The 18,535-nt window shown below is 45.2% G+C and overlaps 1 protein-coding gene and 1 long non-coding RNA gene across 3 annotated transcripts in view; one reads left to right on the top strand and one right to left on the bottom strand.

The window, feature by feature from the left end:
• Positions 1 to 18,535, top strand: part of Kif6 (kinesin family member 6) — a 291,775-nt gene that overhangs the window by 27,051 nt on the left and 246,189 nt on the right. The window lies entirely within an intron of this gene.
• LOC110283706 (uncharacterized) lies at positions 1,799 to 18,219 on the bottom strand. The gene is made up of 4 exons (XR_002376876.2): positions 18,015 to 18,219; positions 15,540 to 15,720; positions 6,747 to 6,874; positions 1,799 to 2,113 (listed from the first exon to the last, which is right to left on the bottom strand). It is a non-coding gene; the product is annotated as an uncharacterized LOC110283706 (long non-coding RNA).

Below are 18,535 nucleotides of genomic sequence, written 5' to 3'. Positions count from 1 at the left end.
CTCACTTTTCTCTAACTGGGTCTTTGAACATGTATTATACAAAGTAATGATGTGACCAGCTTCACAGAGGCGCTTGATCTGGGCAAGCTTTGCATTCAGGCTGCTGATTTCCCCCCACCCGCTTTGGAATGCCAGCTACCAGCTGTTGATCAGGAAGGCTTGTTGCTTTCTGTGTGACACATTTCCCAGCTCCCCCACCCCCGCTGGTGCCACGTTCACTGCGTGTTCCATGGCCAGTGCTTGCCTTCACCTTTTCCCATGTAGGAATAGGATGAACCCCTATATACTATATACTACCCATTTCCCTAATATTAACATTAGTTCTGCTCTTTCCAAATGATGGTTTAAGACTTGGATAAGCTTTTAAATCAATTATCCTCTCATGCTCCTGACTTTTAAATGTGTGTGTGTGTGTGTGTGTGTGTGTGTGTGTGTGTGTTGGCCTATGTATGGCATAGAGCTCCTGCACAGGTCAGGAGTCACTCCCTTCCTCCTGCCTTGCTTTGAGGCAGGGTCTCTCTGATTGTTTTGGATGCTATGCTGTGTAAGTCAGGGTTCACTTTTCAGTTGTGTGTGGGACCATTGCCCATGGTGTCTGTTGTGAGTATTCAGCATGCAAGCCCTCTGTATAGCCCACCAAGAGCACACCCAGGGATCTTACAATGGATCTTACAATCTTCCCTTCCTCCATGCTTTCTCGGTGTTTAATCCGTGCCCTGTGCTTTTGTCTTTGTGCATTGATGTCCTACAGCAATTAGCACAAAGCTCAGTGTGTGACAGAAACACATCGCACATGGAATGGAAAAATCAAATTAGCGACTTCGTAGATTAAAACACGCTCGTGATTGCAGTTGGCACTTCCCCAAACTGCCTGACTAGATGTGAATTTCAGGTTTGATCTAGGTGGCAACCACAGCACCCTCATGTGGTTGGTTTGGGGAGGGCCAGAGGCAGACAGTAAGAGCTGAGTGGGGTCTGTGAGCCAGCCATACCCAGTTACTTGACTTAAGTGGTGCAATCCCAATTGACGTTCTGGTAAGGGGTAACCATACCATCAAATGATTACTCTAGAGATGTAGAGAATGTCTGCTAGGATATTCCTCAAACACTCTCTGGGTCCAGGGCTTCTGTTTTCTCTTTCTCAGAAGACTTGTAAAATCGTGGCACATGGTCGTGTTGTGAGGCAGAGCCCTGTGATCTCCTCAGAGGTCTCCAATGAGTGACAACTTGTTTGTCTATTTCAGTAGAGGTTGTGGGTAGGTTTTCCCACTAAAGAACCCTCTCCCAGCGAGCCTCAGAAGAGCGAGTAATCCCTACTCCTGCCTAGCCTGCTCAGAGAGGCAAACAGCACGTGTTCGCCACCCTTGGTTTATATCTACAAGTCTAAGCATGCTGAAGGTCCAGGTACCAAGATCCAAAGTGGACCATGCCTGCTGACCTTGGACATGACTGGGCTGCACCAACACCTTCAAGCGCCAAGCTGTGCCACTCAAGGTGCCATCATGCCTCTGATACCTCACAAAGATTAGGCACACACTCTATTCCCAGCAGCAGCAGTGCCTTCTGGCATCTTGTTTGAGAGAGGCGGGGAAGTAGTCTGTGGTCAGAGGTTAGCTAAGATGTAGAAGGATTTCCAGAGCCTGTTGTTGAAGCTAGAATATTTTAAAGTAGCTGGGCATAAGGGGGAGAAGGAACAACTTCAGAGGTAAATATGAGAGGTAGAAATTATGTCGGAGCAAAGGCAGCGGTTGACAAACTCAACGATGTGTGACACAGAAACATAAGGGTGGGTGAGCAGCTGTATTCCCAGGAGAGCCTGTCCACCCTGGCTGGGCATATCCACATGTGTGTGCTCCATTTAACATGCAGGGCTGATGCTTAACATCTGCATTCAAAGAGAAAGGGGCCCCCAGGAACGACTTCTGCCCTCTTCTCAGAGCCAGGGAGGAGGCAGGGAACCACAGGAGTAGAGTTGTGTCTGCAGAAGCCAATGCTTTGTGAAGTCATTAAAAAATGACCTTGGCGTCATTTAGCGAGGGCTGTTCTGTTAAGCTTTTTCATCTGTTTGTTTGTCCTGGAGCAGGCTTTTCCACCTTGTAATATTGAAGCGTTCCTGGTAAGAAATATTAATATAATACATTTTAGCCTCTATCTCGAAGATCAAATGTCTGCATAAGTGTTAAGTGAAAATGAAAAAGAGAATACATTTGTTTTTAAAGTGAATTGATTCAAGTTAACTTTCTAGCCATTAAGGAAAATTAAAAAAAAAAAATAAGAAATTGCTCAGAGTTTAGCCTCTGAGTAAAGGTCTCAATGATGTTTTCGATGTGGGCTTCTCTCCAAGCCATTTTCAAACTAGTAGATTTCATTTTCCATTACTGAGCAGAGACTTGAACACTATACAGCCACAGAGACACTCTACTACTTTGAATCTAAGCTTGAATATTGCTCACAATTATAATGGAAGAGGGTTCCCCAGTTACCTTTGTTTTTTTGTTTGTTTGTTTGTTTGTTTTTTTGTATTGGAGAGAGTGAAAGAAAAATTATTTTGGAGGAGAAACTGTAGAGACGCAGTCAGGGAACATAGCCAGGAAATGTGTGTCTCTGAGCACAGGGAACCAATGACCATTTAAGCTGGACAGAAGCACTGTGGCTGCTTGATGAGGGGACACCTTCTCATCTGAGAAGGGCTCAAGCAAAGGCTGACCAGCCTTCCACTGGGGGATGCTGGTGAGTGGCAGGTCTCTGTTGCTCAAAAGATGTTCCGGATGGGAGAATCTGCAGCAAAGACTGGAGGTGGTCTAGATCAACATACATTTATTTATATATATATATATATTTTTTTTTTTACTGCATCTATTCAGTGCCCAACGTCACCTTATGTGCATTCTGCTCACAAAGAGAGAACCAGTAAAAGAAATGTCTCTTGGCCTAGGCAGATGGCTCCAGGGGACAGTCCTGTCACACAGTAGGGGGACCTGGGGTGGGACCCTCAACACCTGCAGACAACTGAGAGTAGCTGTGCCTTTTTGTAATCCCAGGGCGGGGAGAGGGGAGGGTCACTGGAGCTCACTGGCCAGCCAGTCCAGCTGATGGGTGAGCTTACCTCAAAATTAAACAAATATGTAAATAAGGTAGAGATCCACAGTGGCAGACATTAGATGTTGGCCTCTGGCCTCTACCTATGTGCACACCCACACAAAGAATTACATATACCCTATATACCACCCACCTCCATACATAGCACACAAACCACTCTTAATTATTTATTTCACAATTGAACCCTTTCCTAACTGCTTTCTAGTTTTCAAGTAGGGAAAAGAGGATCTATTCGAGTTTTGAAGAACATGCAAGCCAGCGGCTTTAGCTTTCAGTCTCAAGACTTGAACTTGGGAGAGAACATAAATGTCTGAGCCATTTCTTTGGGCATATCTCTCCTGCACATAGCAGCGTGCAGTACTTTGTTGCACATCCAATTCAAACATGGTTTGTATATCTTGACATGAAGTCAGCTCTCATGGAAAGCACTGTATACTTTGAGTCCTAGCGGACACAGATTTACTTTGCAATGCCCCCGGTAGACCTGTAGCCCAAGCACTCTGTCAACTCTGACAAGCCTCTGCCAGGACAGTAGAGGTTGATCAGACAAGCCACTTCCACTTTCAGAATCGAGGCTGCCATCAAGCAAGGAAAGCAGCATCATGGTCTGAGGCTGGGTGGCGTTTCTAGAAGCAAGAATCTCTCTGGGCAGTGGTGGCGCACGCCTTTAGTCCCAGCACTTCGGAGGCAGAGGCAGGTGGATTTCTGAGTTCGAGGCCAGCCTGGTCTACAAAGTGAGTTCCAAGACAGCCAGGGCTACACAGAGAAACCCTGTCTTGAACAAAACAAAACAAACAAACAAAACAAAACAAACAAACAAAACAAACAAACAAAAAGAATAACTGCCCACATGACTTCCTTTCTCTTGACACTGAGAACCCTCAAGCTCCAGCTTGAGCTCACTGCTTTGCTTAGCAAGGGTGATCAGCTAATACCCGCCAGGCAGTCTCCCTTTCTGGCTCTCTTATTACCTGTGGCAGCCTTGCCACGTGAAATCACGTAATATGCAGAATGTGCTGAGCACGAAGCAACATGTAAGAGTCCCGATCTTCGTCCCTTACGTTAGGCTGTGAGCCTCAGGAGGACGGGAGCCCAGTCTGTCCTGACCACCACTGCATGTCTCACTCCTAGAGTAGTGACTAGCCAACACAGCTCCCTGCTCACGCAGTTCAGCATGCAAGCCCATCACTTAGGCTAAAGTGTCTCGTGCGGTTGGTTGCTATAGATTTCTCCCTGGAAGCAGAATTTTCTTATCTGACATGAAACGTCCTCTCCCCTGGTCCCATAAAATGCCTTCTTCAGTACACAGCATTCAAGAGAGCTGAATCTCACAATTCGTTTGTTTTAGGATTTATTTTATTTTTTAGTTATGTGTATGCATGTGCGTCTCTGTGTGAGTTTGCGCGTGCCCTCTGTAAGTCCCCACAGAGGCCAGAGAGGGCATTGAATCCCCTGGAACTGGAGTTACAGGCAGGTGTGAGCCACCTGAAGTGAGTGCTAAGGCTTGCCCTATGCAAGAACAGTCCTGCATTTTAACCTCTGTTACTATCTTTCTACCCAGAACTGTAGTTTATGCATGCGACATATGTATATGTCTGTGCACGTTCATGTGTGTTCAGGTGCATATGGAGGCCAGAAGACAGCCTGGGATTTCATCCTCTGCCTCCTTTGAAGCCGGATCTCTTATTGGCTTGGACTGACTGGCCACCGAGTGCCAGGTTCCATCTGTCTCCAGCCCTCCAGCTCTGGAATTACAATCACATACTATTACATCAACCTTTTTAGGTGTGTTGTGGGGCTTGAACTCGGATCCTCAAGCCTGACAGACATGCACTTCACCAACTGAGCCATCTTCCCAGCCCATCACTGTCTTTTAGAGCAGTTATTGCCTGACATGATCTCTGCCCCTGTTCCTAACGGTCATCATGTCCCCCAGGTCTAGCGAGTGGCTGTCCAGCCCTGTAACCTTGTCCTGTCCCCTCCCGGGAGCTCTGCAGATGGCTTTGCTGTGTCCACACTGTCTGAACTCCTCTCAGCAAATGTGCGTTATCCCAAAGCTCTCAGAGCCAAAGCCAAGCGGCCCATCAGTCATTGCCTCCTGCTCTTTCTCACCTGTTCTCCTCCATGGGAGGGGCTACACTGCTGGCTCTGCTTTTAGTGATCAAGAAAATTTCCTCAGAGATGTCTCCAGGGCTTCTTAGTCTTAATTTGCTCAACCCCTGACATCTCCAACAGCCTGTCTTATAACCACTGTCCAGGGACTTATTGTTCTTGGGGTCCTGACTGCCCCTTGTGTCTTGTTTTTCACATCTACGAATGTTCTAGAACAGAATGTGCTTCTTCCATTGATGCTGGCGAATGCACATTCAAATGTTCTAGAACAGAACACCACAGTTCTTCCATTTGTGCTGGTGAATGCTCACTCTAATGTTCTAGAACAGAACAAAGTTCTTCCATTGGTGTTAGTGAATGCACACTCTAATGTCTTGAGGAAAAGGCAAAGCTAAAATGGAAGCTGCAAGCAGATGCTGTTTTGTTGTTTTGTTTTGTTTTGTTTTATCTATTGAGATCATCCAGGCAGGAAAGTCTCTTCTTGTTTGCTTTCTGTTGCTGTGATAAAATGCTGACAAAGCAACTTTGGGAGGCTAGGGCTTACTAAGCTTCCTCTTCCATCATGGAGGCAAGTCAGGGTAGGAACTCAAGCAGGGACTGGGAGGCAGACTCAGAAGAAGGCCGGCCAGTACTTCTCTAGCCTATCCACTGCCTCATGCTCAAGCCTACTTTCACATACAGCCTAGGGAAGGTGCCGCCCACAGTGGGCTGGGTTCTCCCACATCAATCTTCAATTAAGATAATCTCTCACAGGCAGGGCCCCAGGCCACGATCAAGGCAATCCTTAAATTGAGGCTTCCTCTTCCAAGGGGGCCTTAGCTTGTCAAGTTGACAATAAAGACTAGTGACAAACCCATACTTTCCTGGGGCATGCTTTTAAGATTTATTGTCAAAGGGAATTTTATAATATCCTTTTATTTAATTAGGTTTAAAACTACTATGGAATTTATTAAGCTGTTCATTCACAAACCTACCCCAGCCTAAAAGGCTTATGCTTCTATTTAAGAACAAGTTATTATTATGTAAGAACTGCCTCTTTCATATATTATCTTATTGGTGTTTGGTTAATTCAAGTCTAACAGTTGAAATTTCCCTGAACAATTAGTTCTCATCTCAATTAAGGTAATTCAATTCCCAGCAGCATTTTAAACCGTGTTTACCCGTTTAATATGGCTGAGTTCTGCAAGCTTCTCTCACGCCTGACAGAGCCAACTTTCCAACCTAACAAACGATCATTCTAAGCAAGTAAGCAACTTAGAAATACTAGTAGTGGAACATATGCATGCAGTAAATTGGCTCTTTTAACATCTCAACATTATTTCCAATAGTAAATCAAATATACTGAAGCCCTTCAACTTAATATCCGAAGTCTGAAATCAATTACACATTTTAAATTGAAATCATAATCTCTTTAAGTATTTCAAACTGTTCAAACAAACTAGACCAGACCAGCGATGCAAAGATCTCTCTTTGCATAGCTCAGAAAAAGTATGAGTTTGACTTTATTTATCTATCTCCTTATTCTTTAAACTTGCCTGAGCAACACAATTAGAGCAAATTGATGTGTCGTCTTAGGATGGCTAAAGTTCCTAGGTTGAGAGATTAGAATATCACCATCTTCCTCCTGGGTTTGCTTGTGCTTTTCAAAGATGGCTTCTGGCTCCTGGGTGAAGAAAAGTGAGGACATTGGAGAATGTCAGGTTGGTGTTAACTTCTTGGCTCTGAGCAACCAAACCCTCATTAACTTCTGGGATCCTTCACTGTAGCCCTCTCAGGTTACGCCTTATTAGCTCCCAAGACTCACTGTCTCTCCTGTCTTTCCCTTTACTGTGAGCCCCTTCACCAGTGTTTCCTTCAGATCCCGGTCCCTCTGAGTCACATGTACAAAGGTGCATCAGACTTCTCAGGCATCTGGACCACTCAGACAATGATCTCACACAGCCATAGAATGAATGATCTAATCCAAGGACCCTCAAGTAGATGTCCAATCTAGGGTGATTCCCATCTGTGGGTTTTATGTCCACTTGACACACGCTGGAGTCATCCAAGAGAAGGGCGCCTCAACTGAGGAAATGCCTCCATAAGATCTGGACATAGGCGAGCCTGTAGGGCACTTTCTTAGTGATGGATGTGAGAAGGTTCAGCCATGTGAGTGGTGCCATGCCTGGGGCTGGTGGTCCTGGGTTCTATAAGAAAGCAGGCTGAGCAAGCCATGAGAAGCAAGCCAGTGAAGCAGCACCTCTCCATGGCCTCTGCCATCAGCTCCTGCCTCCAGGTTCCTACCCTTTTGAGTTCTTGCCCTGACTTCCCTCAGTGATGGACCGTTACCCTTTTCCCCTCCCCAAGCTGTTTTGGCATGGGGTTTCATCACAGCAACAGAAATCTCATCTAGGATGCCACCCAGGTTGTAGACAAAGTTGTGCCTTGCAGAGGTGCTGCCATAGCTCATGAGGTCTTCTGCTCTGTGTTATCCTGTACTTAAGAAAAAGGGACCCTATAAATGTCTCCATAATAACTTCATGAAGTAATGGATGAATGAAGGAACACATACAAGGCCTTCAATTCATTTTTTAGTAGAGATTTTAATGAAATACTTAATATTGCATAGGTGGACACATAGAAAAATATGAGATAAGCCAGTCCTAAGCATAGTCAAAGGTCAGCCATTTATTTTAGTCAAAGTAAACTCTAGAAAACACAATTTTACCAATTCAAATCATTATGTATCATTATGTGCCTAAGCTAATCAACCAGGACCCACTGACCACAACTCACGACCCAGCTATCCATCAATATGATGAAAAGGTCAGGTACTTTTTTCTTGCTGCAATTCAGTATGCCGACCAAAGGCAATTTAAAAGAGAAAAGGTCTACTGGCTCACCTTTCCAGAAGGGACATGCTCTGTCATGGCAGGGATTAATGGTACTGGCCACATGAGAGCAGCTGGGAGTCACAGAGCTGGGAGGTCACCAGGGAGCAGAGGAGAGCAGGGAATGGGTCTAGACTATGAAACCCTAAACCTGCCCCCTGGGCATACTTCTTCCAACAAGGCTTTGCCTTCTGAAGTCCCATAACCTCCCTAAACAGCGCCACCAGCTGGAGATCAAGCACTCAAACACATAAGCCTATGGGGGTATTTCTCATTCAGACCAACACAGTAACAAAACCAGTTTAAACACCCAGTGACAAACTCGGTAGCATGTGCAGAGTTGGTCTTTTTCTGTAATATACTGTAATGTTGACTTTAGAGTTGTTGTGTTTAAAGAGGGGGAAAAGATTAATGATATGCTATCCCCACATATTTATATATTATATATAATATATAAACTAGGATAAATATTCTCTACTTCCCACACTTCCTTGGCCCAATTACACTTTTAAAAACTGTTGGGAATTTCCTATAAAACACATACAGAATTGGTCCTATTGTAGATGCCTTTATAGAGAATATAACCTCCAAGTTGGGAGGTTATTCAAGTCGTCTTCAAGTCACATTGGGGCCAGTTTTCCGGTTTATATTTCAGCCCAACGGATTTACTGGAGATATTAGGAGATTTCTTGACAGGGCTGTTTAATACCAGGAGTTATTAGGAGCAATTGTGAATTCTGTTGGCAGAGTCTAAGCACAGTTCAATATCTCCTCTGTTCAGGCTACTTTGGGTGGGCTCACCTAAAGAAAGGGCTGTTTCTCAAGACCCACAGTTTATGTGATTCACTATAACTCAGAAGAGAGCCACAGTTCTTAAGTGATGTAGCAGCAGGGGTGTCCGTGTGTCCGTGTGTGTGTGTGTGTGTGTGTGTATTTAAATATGAGCCACACACAATGTTGGACTTTTACACAGCAGCCTGGCTACCTGCCCCCACATGAAGACCTTCATTATTAAATTTTGTTTTCATTCCCTCTGAACTTCTTCCCCCTGGGTAGGAAATACATGAGCTTGGCCTCAGCTCACTGGAAAATTGTTTAATGTACCACTCCAAACTTAATATGTTGAGTTAAGTAGTGCTGGAATCAAATAAGCATTTTCCATAATTTTGCAGCAAATTATGCTTTTCAAGAGAGAAAGGTACTGAGTTCCAGGCTGAAATAATTTCTTAGAGAATTTATGGATCTGAAGAGTTAAAGCCCAATAGTTCCTAGAATTAGAAGGTGTTAAAAGTCCACCTGGTATATATATATATATATATATATATATATATATATATATATTCTATTTTATCACAATATTTTTCACATTTTTACTTAATTTTGAAACAAAGGTCAATTTTGCTTACATTTTTATGAACTTAAAATAGCCTCTAAGTACACAGCATTGTGTGCATGCTTGTTCTTTGAGGCAGGGTCTCTTGAACCCTGGACCTTCTGCTTCCTCCTGGGAGCTGGGAGAGCAGGCACGTAAACACACCTGGCCTGTATAGTAGTTTTCAATGTAGTGAAGTTTTTATTCAATATAAATATTTCACTTTAATTATTTTCATTTTTAATTATTTATGTGTTTGTACACTTGGGTGCAGTGCCTGCAGAGGCCAGAAGAGGGCAGCGGGTCGTCTGAAGTTGGAGTCACAGGTGGTTGTGAACCATCCCCGTGTGGGCTGGGAACCAAATTTAGGTCTCTACAAAAACTGCACACTTGCTTTAACTACTGAACCGTCTTCTTTTCAGTTCCTGAACATCCCACCGCAAACCAGTAGACCTGATCTCACCTTCTCTTCTGTATTTAATCGGTATAGGGATATCAGGAAACAATGCTATATAATTCTTTTAAAATAACAACTGACATTCCGAGGCAGGGTAGAATTTGGCCTGTTTTAAATGCTTTCTTTCTCTCGGTGCTCTATCTCAGTACTTACCGCTTTGGTATGGACATTGAGCACACACACCACATATAAACTGTGTAGGCTAGAGTTCTCGAGAGGAGTGACTTCTCAGTGTCCCCTGTGTTTAAAGTTGAAGGTCCCTGTGAGCTAGCAGAACCCATGCTTTATGTGCACATGGGTAAGTCTGTGAGTTGGATCCCAGAACTACCGGGATGGACACTCATAGTCTCCTTTTGCTTGTGTGTGACTTTGGGGCTTGGGTGTCCGTGTAAGGTGTGGCTTTCATTTCAGGGCCAAGCTGATAGGTCTAACTGACTGGGCTTTGGTGAGTGGCTAGAGCTGAAGACTTGTTATCTGAACTTTACCAACTGCCAAATAACTGCATGCAAAGCAAATATTTGCAAAGATTATCACTTTTCCCATCAAATTCCCTTATTACTTTGGAAACGACAACAAAAACTATATTGGCTTTGAGGCAAAATAACATGCAAAATATTAACTTTGAGTTTAGGGGAAATGTGATTTGCCTCCCCCCCCCCACTCCCCAAGTTTGTCAGAGAAACAATCCTATAATTGTGTTTGTTCTTACTGTTGGCTAAAATGGGGATGGAGTTGACTCCATTCTCTTCCTGGGGATTTAGTGTTTGGGTCCTGCTGGCTTTGCTGTGATTTTGAATAATGACTGTAGTGTTTGATGTGGAGCCCCCCTTTCCCCCCCGGGAGTGGAGGTGACAGCTGGACCCTTTCTTTGCCGACATTTGCCACACCCTCCTGCTTCTCATCCCTGCAGGGTTGAACTGATTGCCTGCTGACTTCTAGTTTCCCCTACCTAGGCTTAGGATGCAGTGAATTGATTAAGATAAGACACATCTAAGGAAAATAGAATCACTGGACCACAAAGTAAATGAAGTTGCCCTTGGATTTTGTGGAAGACATCAGAAGAGGAAAAGACACACACACAGGTCTCTGTCTCTTCTTGAGATGGTGGAAGGTGAGGCCGGCAGGGGAACCATTCGTAGAGATCATAGAGAAGGCAGCAGTGGGGTTTACCCAAGACTTGGCCATGCAGGTACTATTCAAGTTAATGAAAGGGGAGGGGGAGCGGAGAGGAGAGGACAGGGGAGAGGAGGGGAGGGGAGGAGAGGGGAGGGGAGGGGAGGGGAGGGGAGGGGGGGAGGGGAGGGGAGGGGAGGGGAGGGGAGGGGAGGGGAGGGGAGGGGAGGGGAGGGGGGGAGGGGAGGGGAGGGGAGGGGAGGGGAGGGGAGGAGGGGAGGGGAGGGGAGGGGAGGGGAGGGGAGGGGAGGGGAGGGGAGGGGAGGGGAGGGGAGGGGAGGGGAGGGGAGGGGAGGGGAGGGGAGGGGAGGGGAGGGGAGGGGAGGGGAGGGGAGGGGAGGGGAGGAGAGGAGAGGAGAGGAGAGGAGAGGAGAGGAGAAAGGGGTCCTGGACAGCGGGGTTTACAGTGGTGGGGTAAATTGGGTACTGCAAAAGGGCCAAATGGCTAGAGATGGGATAACCTGGAAATAACTGGAGGAGACCTGTGAAACGTGTTCTAGATTGTGACAGCGCCCATACTGCCCACAAAGCAAGTTGGCTCCCATCCCAAAGACAGTCTGAAGTCTACAAATCATTGAAACCAGAGCAGAACATCCAGTCCTGTCTGCAGAGAGAGAGATTGTTCTGGTGGCAGTGGAGACAGAATTGGGTTGGAGAGATTCCAGGCTGTTTCAAATGGTGTTACAGTGACCCCAGGTCCCCCAGACAAAAGATGTGTAGGGTCTAAGTAGGCCACACAAATGATGGAGAGGAGCCATGTTCAGACACAGGAGAGCTGGGACAGAGGGCCTGTGTGAATACAAAGAACAGTTGCCTCTTGTCATCAGCCACACAGGAGGGCAAAACCTCCTACCACACAAGCACACACACCCTGTTCTGCATTCATTACAGTCTCTTGGCTCTCACAGAGGTGTCAGATGTTTTTAAAAACATGAATAGAACAACAAGATAGCAACCAAACAAAATAAATCTTTGGGCCAGATACAACCTAAGCCGTGTGTCTCTGGGGTATGTTCTTTTGAACATTAATCTCTCTTAAAGGGAAAAGGCGTTTTGTGGTTAGAAGCAACTGGAACGTGTGACAAAAGCGATTTAAAATCCCCTGGGGGGGGGATGTATGTGATTATGCAAGATGATCACTCTCTAGAACAAAGATGGGTGGGTTTCCCACCATAAGGCCCAATGACAGCCCAGACCAGTTATCATTAAAACAGTGTGATATTATTACCCAGGAACAGGGGAGTGGAAATTAGTGAGGTTGATTGGATAACCCAGCAACCACTGGCACATATAGAAATTTGGTTTGTGATTTAGGGAACAATAGACCACATAAATGGTACTGGGAAAATTAGGCTCTCAGCTGAGCAGAAGAAAAGTCAAATTCATATTCTTGAACTGTACATTAAAATATGTTTTCTATATAATGAATGGCTGAAAGAGAGAGGGCGAGGGAGACAGCAGGCTTGTGGTGACGGAGAAGAGGAAAAGCTCACAAGAAAGTTAATGGCACCTAAATACAAGTCAGGGGAAACAGCCACCCTAGCTAGACACCATTAAAATATAAGCCACTGGCTTGTTTGAGTTAATTTATATCCAGTCGTTTGACTGAAGTTGTTTATCAGCTGTAGGAGTTCTCTGGTGGAATTTTGGGGCCGCTTATGTAGACAAAGTGATACTACTTCCTTTCCAATTCCTATCCCCTTGATCTCCTTTTGTTATCTAATTGATCTAGCTAGAAATTCAAGTGCTATTTTGCATAGATAGGGAGAGAGTGGGCAGCCTTGTCTTATCCCTGGTGTTAGTGGGATTGCTTCAAGTTTCTCTCCATTTAGTTTGATGTTGGTTGTTGGTTTGCTGTACGTTGCTTTTATTATGTTTATGTATGTGCCATGAATTCCTGATGTCTCCAAGACTTTTAACATGAAGGGGTGTTGTATTTTGTCGAAAGCGTTTTTCAGCATCTAATGAGATGATGGTGTGCCTTTTTTCTTTGAGTTTGTTTATACAGTGGATTATGCTGATGGATTTTCATCTATATTGAACCATCCCTGCATCCCTGGGATGAAGCCTACTTAATCATGGTGAATGATGGTTTTGATGTGTTCTTGCATTCGGTTTGTGATAATTTTATCGATTATTTCTGCATCGATATTCATAAGTGAAATTGGACTGAAGTTCTCTTTCTTTGTTGTGTGTTTGTGTGGTTTAGGTATCAGAGTAACTGGCTTTATGGAATGAATTAAGTAGTTTTCCTTCTGCTTCTATTTTGTGATGCTTCAATTCCACTCAGAAAGGGGAACAAAGCAATCATGGGAGGCAGAGGGAGGGAGGGACCTGGGTGGGAGAGCAGAAGGGAGGGGGGAAGGGAGTAGGATGAGGTATGGAGGGAGACAGGAGAGAAGCCTTGAAGGCCAGGAAATATGCAGTAATAGGGGTGAAGGCTTGGGAGAACTTCTAGAAATTCCCAGAAACTTGGCCTGTGGGAGGCTTTCTGAACTCAGTGGGGGTGACCTTAGCCAAAATTGCCCAACAGTGGGGAGATGGAAGCTGAAGAGACCACCTCCAATAGATAGACAGGGCCCCCAGTGGAGGGATGTGGTCACCAACTGACCTTCAAAATTTTTGATCCAGAATTGTTCCTGTCTAAAAGAAATGCAAGGACAAAAAAATGGAGCAGACTGAAGGAAAGGCCATCCAGTGACCACTCCAAGTTGGGATCCTTCCCATGGGCAGGCAGGCATTAATCCCTGACAGTATTACTGATGCTATGTTGTGCTTGCAGACAGGAGCCTAGCATGGCTGTCCTCTGAGAGGGTCTACCAGCAGCTGACTGAGACAGATGCAGATACTTAACAGCCAAGCATTAGACTGAGGTCTGGGACTCCTGTGGCAGAGTTAGGGGAAGGATTGAAGGAGCTGAAGGAGATGGGAACCCCATAGAAAGAACAAGTGTTAACTAACTCAGACCCCTAGGAGCTCCCAGAGGCTGAGACACCAAAGAGTATACACAAGCTGGTCTGAGGTCCCTGGCACGCGTGTAGCAGAGGACTGCCTTGTCTGGCCCCAGGGGGAGAGGATGCACCTAGTCCTGTAAAGACTTGATGCTCCAGGGAAGAGGGAACTCAGTGGGGGTGGTCACCCAGGGGGGCGATCACCCTTTCAGAGGCAAAGGGGAGAAGGATAAGGTGAAGAGCTCTGGGAGAGGGGCAACATTTTGAATGCGTATATAAATAAAACAATTAATTAAAAATTAGAGAAAAAGTTAAGTGGTGACTGGTGGAATGGAGTCTATAAAGGCACTTTCTGCTATGCTCAGTGCCCCAAGTTTGATGCCTGCTGGAACCCACGTTGTTGAAGAGAACTAACTCCTGGTCGTTATCCTCTGACTTCCACACAGGCACTTCCATTCCATACCCAAAATAAATAAATGTAATGAAACCTCTAAAACAAAGATAGTTACTACTTGGAGAGAATGTGAAATGTTTTAACACATGGAGTAAAGATAATCTCAGAATTAATGAAAGAAAGGCCCCATTCTCACTTTAAAATCAGCCAAACCTTACAGTGTGTCTGTGTAAGCATCCATGCAGAGGCCATCAGAGGGTAGCTGATCCCTAGGAGCGGAAGTTAAAAACACTTTTGAGTGGCTAGCTGGAGGTGTTGAGATTTGAACTCTGCTCCCTTGGAAGGGCAGTGCTCAATCTGAACAACTGAGTCATCACTCCAACCTCAAGATAAATGGAGATGGGTAAGTGCCCTTTGTGTATGCTTCCACAGACTTTTCAGGGCTGCCCCCAGAAGAGGATCCTTGTGAGAATGGGCTGTTCCAATAGGCTCATTCCTGTTGTTTCAAAGGACCAGGGAAACAGCTCCAAATGGCCAGCATTACTTCTGGTATCTTCCTATCTGTGCTCAAGAGTTGTCCTGTCCCTGGTGCAGTCAAAGGACCCATTACCAGCCATCTGCACAGAAAAGTCATTGAAGCCATCCCCATAAGCATTCTGCGGAATTTCTTATTTTGCAGCCATACAAAGCCCTCTGCTGTCCCCCTTCAACAGCCAGCTGTGAAGTGAGCGCAAAGTGTGGCAAAGAGCTCTTCCGCTCCCCCTCCTCCCTAGCACACACACCTTCCAGAGGCCAGCCTCACCTTTCATGTAGAATATATTTATCCACTCATTATAGGCTTCGATCCCTTTGTGGTCCTTCAGTTCCAGACATGGAATTGGAAGGGGTTTTTAGATGCTGTGCATCAAAGAAGAATATCTGCATCCTTTCGCCCTCTTCTCTAAAGCTTCTCACTTTGCTAGGGGCCATCCCCCAAGTCCCCAGCTGTCTCCCAAATCCCTGGTAATGCTACTTTTGATATCCTCATTTACTGGAAAAGGCCTCGGGAAGGGTCACCTGTGTCTCTTTTTTGTTCTGGTTGACTGTGTCAATGGAGAGGAAGCGTCCTTACCTTCTGCCTGAATGGGTGACACAGCTTTGTTGTTGTCCTTGGTGTGGTTAAGTTTCTGTCCTAATGTTTGCTATCCTAGTTAGTGGTGTTATAAAATAGTCCTTTGCAGGATTTTATTTGTGGAATTGATAAAAATCAGGTGCTCCAGAAGGCAGGATGGTAGATCTGCGGCCATTCCCATCTGTAAGACACAAAGGACCCTTACCATGTGTGGCATCAGCAGCAAAGGCTTGCTTCTGAGCTAAGAAACTTTGAAAAGTGTGACTGACGTACATCATGATGGACCTATGCATGGTTTAACCTGGGATACCCATTCACATCTCCCTATGCTAATTACGCCTGCACATCCTTCAAATGAAGCTGTCAGCTTCATCTTCAAGACATTTGCATTGATTTGCCCTGTGAGTATCTCAGGGAGAGAAACTTTGGGATGACTATTTGAGAAAGGAAGAGTATATATAAGAGAAAGAGTAACAAGTTCAGTTTTGGTGTAATGGATGTGAAATGTTACACAAAGATCATATGTATGTATGTGTATATATATACACACATACATACACATGGAGATCTTTATCAATTTTGATTGATAGCTTCTTAAAACTATATACAGCTTACTTTTCTGATATCATCTTGCTTTATAAAAAAATTATTACTTCATGGGCATTTGCTTGAGTGTATCTGCACATCATATATATGCTTAATACCCATGGAAACCAGAAGAGGGCATCAGGTCCTCTAGAACTTCAGTTAAAGATGGTTAGAAGTCATCACTTGGGTGCTGGGAACAAAGCCTGCGTCTTCTGCAAGAGCAGCCAGTACTGTTAGCTGCTGAACTATCTCTCCAGCCCCTTTATATCATATTATTAAAGACACTTAGTAAGATTATATTTACCTGTGGTATGCACACATTAATAGTAGAAAACACCTATGCCAGAATCTTGCAGCCACTATTCCCCTGTTCTTTCTGTGCTTCCTTTTAGAGTGTGTTTCTACCTCTGCAGACACCTGTCCACAGGGCTCCATCCCTCTAGATGGTTTTGATGTTATTCAGCAATAAAGCCAGCTAAGAAAAAGATCTGGCCCATGTCTTCTTCCTTCTCTTACTCCTTTTTCCTCACTCTTTTGTGTGTTTTCCCAATCGGGCATTTCCAACCCAACACTCAGCTCTCAAACACAGCTGTCTCAGAGTATACCCATGACGTAACTGAAAGCCACAGTGGATAGCCTGGGCAACCTCTTCAGATGTCTTCTTATGTACTTCTCTATTCCAAAAAGGCCGTGTCCCCTGTGATTACTACCCACTGTAATGCATTGCAGCTCTCAAGACATTCAGTGGGAGGAGACTGCACACTATCATGCTCGGGAACACTTCACGTAGCCTCTATTCATCCTTTCTTCCCTTGGTATCCAGCCACCCACCAGCCTCCATTTCTCACTCTCTACATTCTACCAAAGTTAGCAACAGTCCCCGTAATGTGGACACCAGTGTCCCTTCACTTCTGGGCCCATCTTTCCTACTTGCTAGCCTAGATTCATGGACCTGTGCTTCTGTGTACACCAATGGCTACAAAACACAGTTGTGTCCACATTTGTAATGACATGTGTGGGGTGGGCTTCTCACTTTGCTGTCTCAGGAGAAATCTTTCTCTGTACCTCTAGACTCTTGTAAACAAGCCATTTGGGCCTTTTTGTTGTAGAATATGTACATTAAATGATTGTGTAAGTGAGTAAATATGTGAGTTCGTGCATTCAAAGACCCTCATCTTGCTAATTGTTTTGTTTGATCTTAAGTTGCAAGTTTCTTACATACTTCACCACCCGACCCCCTGTTAGTTCACCATGTACACACATCAGTCTCCTCATAATGGGCATGATGCTTAAGACACATGACTGAGGACTGACGCAACAGATGAAGGCACTTGTAGCCAAGCCTAACCATCCAAGTTCGAGCTCCAGGACACTCAAGCTGGCAGGAGAGAGCTGACTCCCACAAGCTGTCCTCCAATCAGTTCCTTTTCTGTTTCTTTGATAAAAGACAGACCAAGGCAACTTATATAAGGAGTTTCTAGGGACATATGAGTCCCTCACGGTGGGGAGGCAGCAGGCTGGCAGGCATGGCAGCAAGGGGCACAAAGCTGAGAGCTCACATCATCAAACACAACCGGGAAGCAGAGAGGGGGAAACGGAAGTGGTGCCAGGCTTTTCATAGCCAAGCCTGCCCCCAGTGGTAGTCTCCTCCAGCAAGGCTGACCTACCTAAATCTCCTCTAGACATCACTAACACCGGATGTTCAAATCTGTAAGGCTATGGGGGACACTCTCATTCCAACCCCTAAACCTCCCTCCAGATAAATAAATCTCAAGGCAGGATTGATTTTAATGATGTAACTGAGAGGTTGGGGAGACCTACTTGTCTTGAGATGACCTGAGATTGGATCCCCAACACCCATGTGAAAGCCAACGACGATGTACATACTTGTAATCCCGGTGCCAGGGAACGGAGGCAGGAGGACTCCCAGAGCTCACTGATCAACCAGGATAGTCAAATCAGTGAGTTCTAGGTTCAGTGAGAGACCCTCTTTCAAAGAACAAGGTAGAAAGTTATTGAGGATTATAGTTAACACAGTCCTCTGACCTCGACCTACAGGACTATACGTGAGCATGTGTACACTCCCACACACAGGAGCGAGAGACAGTTGGCTGATTTACCAACACAAACTTAACTGTTACAATTCTAGAACATTGTTCTAAATTGCTCGTTCATGTAGAAAGCTGGGGGTTGGAGATGTTTAACAGCTTGATGATCTGAGTTATCTGTTGGGTCAGACCATCGCAAGCGTTTACAACCAGGACCAGAGGCGGCTAGTGGTCCAAATGACCTCTACACTATCTGTATTTCAGGGGCTAGGCCAGATCCATCCCTAGCCCTGAAGCTAACAGAGGCAGCCTGTCTCTGGAACCCATCTTCTGGGAAGAAATGGCATGTACCCTGAGATG

This window comes from Mus caroli, unplaced genomic scaffold, assembly GCF_978045245.1.
Source record: "Mus caroli unplaced genomic scaffold, Mus_caroli_1 scaffold_18, whole genome shotgun sequence".
Lineage (NCBI taxonomy): Eukaryota > Metazoa > Chordata > Mammalia > Rodentia > Muridae > Mus > Mus caroli.
This window is presented reverse-complemented; position numbering and strand designations above follow the sequence as displayed.